Source organism: Corvus brachyrhynchos, unplaced genomic scaffold, assembly GCF_000691975.1.
Source record: "Corvus brachyrhynchos isolate BGI_N302 unplaced genomic scaffold, ASM69197v1 scaffold4, whole genome shotgun sequence".
In the NCBI taxonomy this organism is placed as follows: Eukaryota; Metazoa; Chordata; class Aves; order Passeriformes; family Corvidae; genus Corvus; species Corvus brachyrhynchos.
The window spans coordinates 6,589,275-6,595,416 of record NW_008237878.1 but is presented as its reverse complement, the minus strand read 5'-3'; the positions used below and the strand labels follow the sequence as shown (position 1 = coordinate 6,595,416).

The following is a 6,142-nucleotide window of genomic DNA, read 5'->3' as shown; positions in this document are numbered from 1 at the left end:
GCTGGTTTTGAGGCTTTTTTTTTAAAGCTGGCACCTTTCTGACCACAGCCACTGCATTAATGGGGAAAAGAAGCAAAAGTGATGGACAAGCCAATGGAGCAGTGCTGTGATGAAAGGTCTCAGCGGGGCGCGTTTGTCCAAATGAGCCACTGCCTCCCTGCGCGATTTATTCCTCGCTCCAAATGCATTTGTTGGATTTAACGACAAGTTGGTGGCATTTCAGCAATTAATCCTATCAAAGGGAGGTGATTTTACACAGAGCTGGTCCCATATTTCCTAGGCTGTGTTTTTGTTTATGAGGAGAGGGGCTGCCAGCTGTCTCCCAAGTCTGGGCACTAGAGTTCATGGAAAGGAACTGTGGGTTATTAACCAAGTGTCTTCTTCTGACACCTGAAAGCAGCACAGCTAAAAAATACAACCTCAGATTGTCCTAACAAGCAATCTCCAAACTGTAAATATGCAACAGTGAGAGAAAGTATTTCTTTACCAGTGAAACACTTTAATGAGTGGATGGCTCAGCAAATCTTTTATGCAGCTGCTTTCCCTGCTGCAGATACTGAGATTTATGGTAGGAAGGGAGGGGAGTTAACAACCAACCAGGGAGCTGCAGCCTCTGTATACTTGGGTTCCACCTCATGTTCCTGTTTGACTGGTTTGATCCTTCTGCAACTCTCCTTGGATAAACCATTAATGGTCCCATTTACTGGGGTCCTGGAGACAGGAATGCAAGTAGCTCCTACTGCCAGAATTCATGACTTGGCTAAGCAAGAAGAAACAATCCATGCTTCTGATGAGGGTACTGATGACACATGCCCAAAGACTTTAAATATGGAGTGCTCTTTGAATACTGATTACTTCATTTGGAGAGAGAGAATCAATGGAGATTATGTATTTTTGCAATTCTGAGAAGCTTTTCCATATTCTCCTCCAATGGAGAGGTTCCTAAGCTCTTTATCCTTCTGTCCAACTAATGACATTTCTAATTAATATTAGGATCAAAACCAAAATCACAATACCTGGAGGAATGGGATCCAAAAGAAACAATCTTCTTTCCTGAGAGGGGTGGACTAAGAGGCAAAAGAATAAGCATTTTCAGAAGGTGATCTTCCTAAACATCACAACCTCCAGCAGCAAAGCCTGTTTGTGGAACAGAGTCCTCAGACGTGCAATTAATAGCAATACAAACAAACAAAAAAACTACCAAAAAAATCAACAAAAATAAACTCTACAAACCAGCAAATCTCAACTGATTCACCCTCTGAGCTGGTCCTTGAGCCACTCTTGCTGTCATGATGAAATTTCCACTTCCCATAGACCTGAGCCCCCAGCTTGAGGAGAAAGCTCACACCCTGACCTGGCCTTTGGCAGCAATGTATTCATCTGGAAATCTGCTGTATCAGTGACAGCGTAGAGCAATTCTTGTTTATGACACCACTTCTTATTTTGGGCAATTTAACAGTCATAAACCCAGTAACAGTCATCTTCTGATTTGAAAATAAAATGCCTCTAGAAACTGTTGCTGTTACCTCACTTTGGTATTGCAGACTGAGCCATTGAGTCTGTTAGTTGCTGGGAAAAGACTTATCCAAGATCATCTCCAAAAGCATTTTCTGATTGATACTTGTTTGCAGAGGCTCTGAAGACAGACCAGCCAGACACGGAGACTTAAAGAAAGCTCCTGAAGGAATGTGAAGGTCTTGCTGCTGAGGACACACAGATGAACACATCACCAGAATACATAAGATGCTTTGCACTTTTCTTATTTATCCAAAAAGCTATTTTTGTTTATTAAAACCTAGTTACTAGCTGCATCTTGCCAATAACCTGGAGTGCTTGCTTGGTTAATTTAAGCAAGCAGAGCTTTGACAAAGTAATTTTACCATCCTCGGGGATCTGCCAGCTTATGCCGGTCTTCACTATTTCAGATGAAATTGAGTTAATTTTCACTGAAATTGCTTCTTAGCATACAAACACATTCCCCATCATTGCGAGCTTATGCCTCTGCAGCTCTATTATTCTTTAATTTACACAACCCGGCAGCGAGGGATTAATGCCTGAGACATATAAAGGGCTACAGTGTGGAGAGGAGAAGGCAAGGAGAGAGAGAGGGAGAGAGTGGAGCTCTGCAGGGAATAGGTAATGGTGTTTCAGTTTTATAGTCAAAACATTTAAAGTCTGGCATTAATACAGAGTCAACTCTTGTTGTCCTTTTGCTCTGGAAACACATTGTCCGAAGTCTCGAGGCGGAAAAGCACTCAGATGCTCAGTCAGGCCAGAGGTGATGGCAGGTCCCTGCAGGATTGCCAGGCTGAGAGGGCGTTTGCTGGGATATTACAAACAGCTCCACATCGGGAACTGACTGCAGGCACTTGAGGCAATGTGGAGCAGAACTGCAGGGGGAGGCCAGGCTTTGCCTTCGCCTCTTCCACAACACTTTTCCCTCAAACAAGAATTCCCCCCTCCCCACCCCCCACCATGAAAATGCTGCTGCCAAGGCTCTGGGGATGCCTTCAAATGCTCAGAAATTAAAATCATGGATTCTCAGAAGCATCCAAACAAAAAATATAACTAGTGCCAAAGCACCTGCAAATGGGTGGAAAAGGGGGATTCCACTATCTGGCTTTTTCCAGAGAGAACTGGCAGAAGTGCCAAGTTCAGCAGTCCCTGTAAAGTCTCTAGTGAGCTTTTAAAGTAGCTGCATTTTAAGCTAGTCCTGGCTGATGATTGATCAGAATAGCAATTACGCTCCTTTTTTATGTTATCACTTCAATTTTGCTTCCTTAATTAAACAGCTAACCATTTCCTCTTTTAATATATACACCTCTGAGGTATATGCAGGTTATTGGATAAAATATGGCAATCCTGTATCACGTATTGGTATGCACATAGCAATGTCATAATGGGATGTTTAAATTCCTTATCTTCCTTTGAAGGGCTGCCTTTCTTTTCCCTTCCCCAACTACTACCAGTGCCACGGTGCATACCAAGATCCCACTCCACTGCCCATGTCCTACATCTGTGACACACCAGTTTGCGTTTCAGGGCTCCCCAGGGAGCATTTTACCCTTCTGTCAATGTCACAGATGTTTGGCTTTGAGTCCAATGGAATAAATATTGCTCTTTTCCCCCAGTTTGCAGCCAGCACTGAACAGCACTGGCCAACACTTCATACCACCAGAATAATGACACTTGACTCTGCCTAACAGAGGCAGGCTTCCTTTATCTGATAACATCCTCTCCTGAAAACTGTCATGGTTAACTGTGGCTAGGATAGCAGTGGGGAAAGAAGTCCTCAAAGTAACTCATGCTGAGGAAAATGAGAGGAAGTCTGGTTCCCTCCAGAAGCAACCTCACCATTTTGCAGGGTTAGCACCAGCTCTGCTGCACTGCTGGGAAATCCCAGCCTCCAGAGCAAGTCCTGGTTGAATCCAGGTGTAGGTCATGGTAAGAAAGGCTTTGCACTAAAGACAGAATCATGAGAAACTCCTGTGCAGTTAGAGCAAGACCAAATTTGAGAACAAGAGAAATGCCCTCCTCATTTTCAGAAAAGGGAAGAGAGAAAAAGCAGAAAAACATTAACAGACCAACAGTTCCATTGAGGTGAGCAGTAAATACTGAAAACTGGGACTTTCAGCCACGTGCAGGTGGGGTCCAGTAATTATCAGCTGGCAGAAATTTCCTCTGTTGGATCTGCATGACCATTTCTTGAAAATACCTGAAAAACAGCCCAAAAATTTTTATTAAACCAGTGATCTAAGGCAGGGTAGCACCAGCAGCACACCAACAGTAGGGATGATTGGGACCAATGGCTCAGGCAGGTGTATTTTTTCCTCCCTCTGCCATACAAGAGAAACTTCTGCCATTTTCCCAGCAAAGTTATTTGAGAAATCAACTCCTTTCAGCTCAGCTGAGTTTTAGTTTCATGCATTTTTATACAGTCTGCAAGAATGAGAAGGATATTTACATTTTTTAATAAGCCTGACAGTTTGAAAGTAATTGGGGATTTATAATGGGTTTGTTTAGGTCTTTTTTCCACTTGAATTCCAACTGCTAGTCTTAGGCCTAACAAGCAATATTATCTCTATGGTGATGAGGGAACCTCAACAGGAGGCCCTGAAGCCAAAGAGGAAAGCACTGGCGTGTTTTGTTTTGTCATGGTTTTTTTTTTTTCCTTTGAACCTGCATTTTAAAGCAAAACAGCATAAACAAAATTTGAAGCAAGATCAAAATTCCTCCAGCCATCCAGTGCTCACAACTCTGGCTTCTTCCGCTGGTTCCCCCAGGAGCACTCAAGCCAGTGTCTGATCTCCATCAAGGTGGTTTTTTTCTTCTTGGCAAAGATTTGCATTTATTTACTCTATTATGGCTCTAAAATTATCTTAATCCTGATTTTTCTTTTGGGGGACTCAGATGTTTGTTGGTAAGGATGGAATTAACCTGCAAAGCTCAAGGTCTGGAATCATATTCCTGCAGTTAAATCTCAAGGACTCAGTTCTTCATATTCCTAAAATGGAAAGACAGCTGCTCCCAGTGGAGGAGAGAAAAGAGCGAAAGCCAAGAAGGGGTCTGATGCAGTTGTGATAACGGGGTTTGCAGTGGGGACTGCTTTCAGAACCTGAGACTCCTGTGGGTCTCTCTGGCTTCCTTGACATTGCTGAGACTGCAGTGCTGATGTGTCCAAGGCTCCACTAGGCAAGGGCTGCTGATGTTTCACAGGTGATAAGCTCTGAGCCTAAATTTTAAATCGGGTCCTTGCTTCTTTGTGCCTCAGTGCCACACCTACTTAAGAGAAGAAAGACCAGTCCCTGTCTTCTGCAAGAGTAAGGATATAAATGCAACAGAGAACAGCGGGGCTCAGTGTTTAAGTCAGAGTTGCCCAACAAAACCCACAAGAAAGAGTTATAATGAGGAAAAAAAACCAAGCAGGACTAGCACTGTCACCCTGCTCAGCAGACATCAGCACACACCTTCATTTCAGTGAAAGTGAGCACCAAGCAGTGGTGCCTTGGGACATTCCTGACTTTGTTAAGGACAGAGCCTCTCGGTTCACATCTCTGTGCCTCGGGCCTCCAGGGCATGCAGGGCACACCAGCTAATACCTTCCTGCACCCCACAGTACTGTTCGTTCCTCAGAGCAGCTAAAACTGTGCGAAGAATGACCTTCATGAGCAAAGCAGGGCGGAGATGTTGCCACTGCTCTTGCTTGCTCCTCACTTGAGTGCTTTGAGTTGACACCCACGCAAGGCACAGAGCCAAGGGGCAGCTTTCCCAGCGGATCTCTGGCATGGGACTGCACACCCTTATTTCTTCCCCCTGTGGAGCAAGGAGGGACAAAAAGGACAATGCCCATTCCTAGTGTTTCCTAACTCCCACAACCCCAGGAGGGGTTTCTCCAGCACCCTTGCAGCAGAGAGAGCTGTTGTGCCTCTCCTTACCCTGGCATCCGTGGCAGTGCTGCCCACTCCCTGCTGTACCTTCCCAGCACATGCATCCTGCATCTGCAATGATGCTCGGGTCTCATCTCCCTCTGGGAGGGCAGCAGGCAGCGAGGGGGCTGCAGGCAGGCTGGTGGGACACATGGAGGGAGGAGTGGGAGAAGAGTCAAAGTCAGGGAGAGGAGATAAAGAGAGTAGGATGGGAATGGGAGAAAGACAGCAGGGATGAGAGGGGAAAGTGGGAAATGAATTGAAATGAGTTAGAAAATTCCAGGCAGATGAGCTTGAGCATTCAACAGCTGAGATGTGGGGCCTCATTAGTACAGACCGACTGAAGATAGAGACATTAAGGAAGGAAATGTGTGACTCACGGGGGAAAATGGGAAAAACAGCACACACCATAGCAGCTGCTCCGTTTACTTCAATTAAAGAGCAGCTCAAAGGGTATGTTAAGGGGAAAGGAGGGGGAAGCAAACAAAGGCACAAACGAGAAAAAAAAAGCCAACCAGATGAAGCAACTGTTACCCTCAAGCACCTAAATGAACTGAGTCATGTATTTCAACAAGGGGCCAGCATTCCTCACCCTTTCCCTCCAAACTGGTTGAGCTGACCAGGGAACCTGGAGCCAGGTACAGGGCAGCGAGCGCTGACAAAAATACTGTCCCAGCTATCAGGTGGGGAAGGGGAAGGGGAAGGGGAAGGGGAAG

The 6,142-nt window shown here is 45.2% G+C and overlaps 1 long non-coding RNA gene across 1 annotated transcript in view; it reads right to left on the bottom strand.

The window, feature by feature from the left end:
* Positions 1-6,142, bottom strand: part of LOC108446283 — a 39,273-nt gene that overhangs the window by 7,028 nt on the left and 26,103 nt on the right. The window contains exons 7-9 of the long non-coding RNA XR_001861434.1: positions 3,585-3,715; positions 1,527-1,703; positions 1,017-1,137 (exon numbers count right to left, since the gene is read on the bottom strand). This is a non-coding gene — a long non-coding RNA (uncharacterized LOC108446283). The remainder of the gene's footprint in view (positions 1-1,016; positions 1,138-1,526; positions 1,704-3,584; positions 3,716-6,142) is intronic.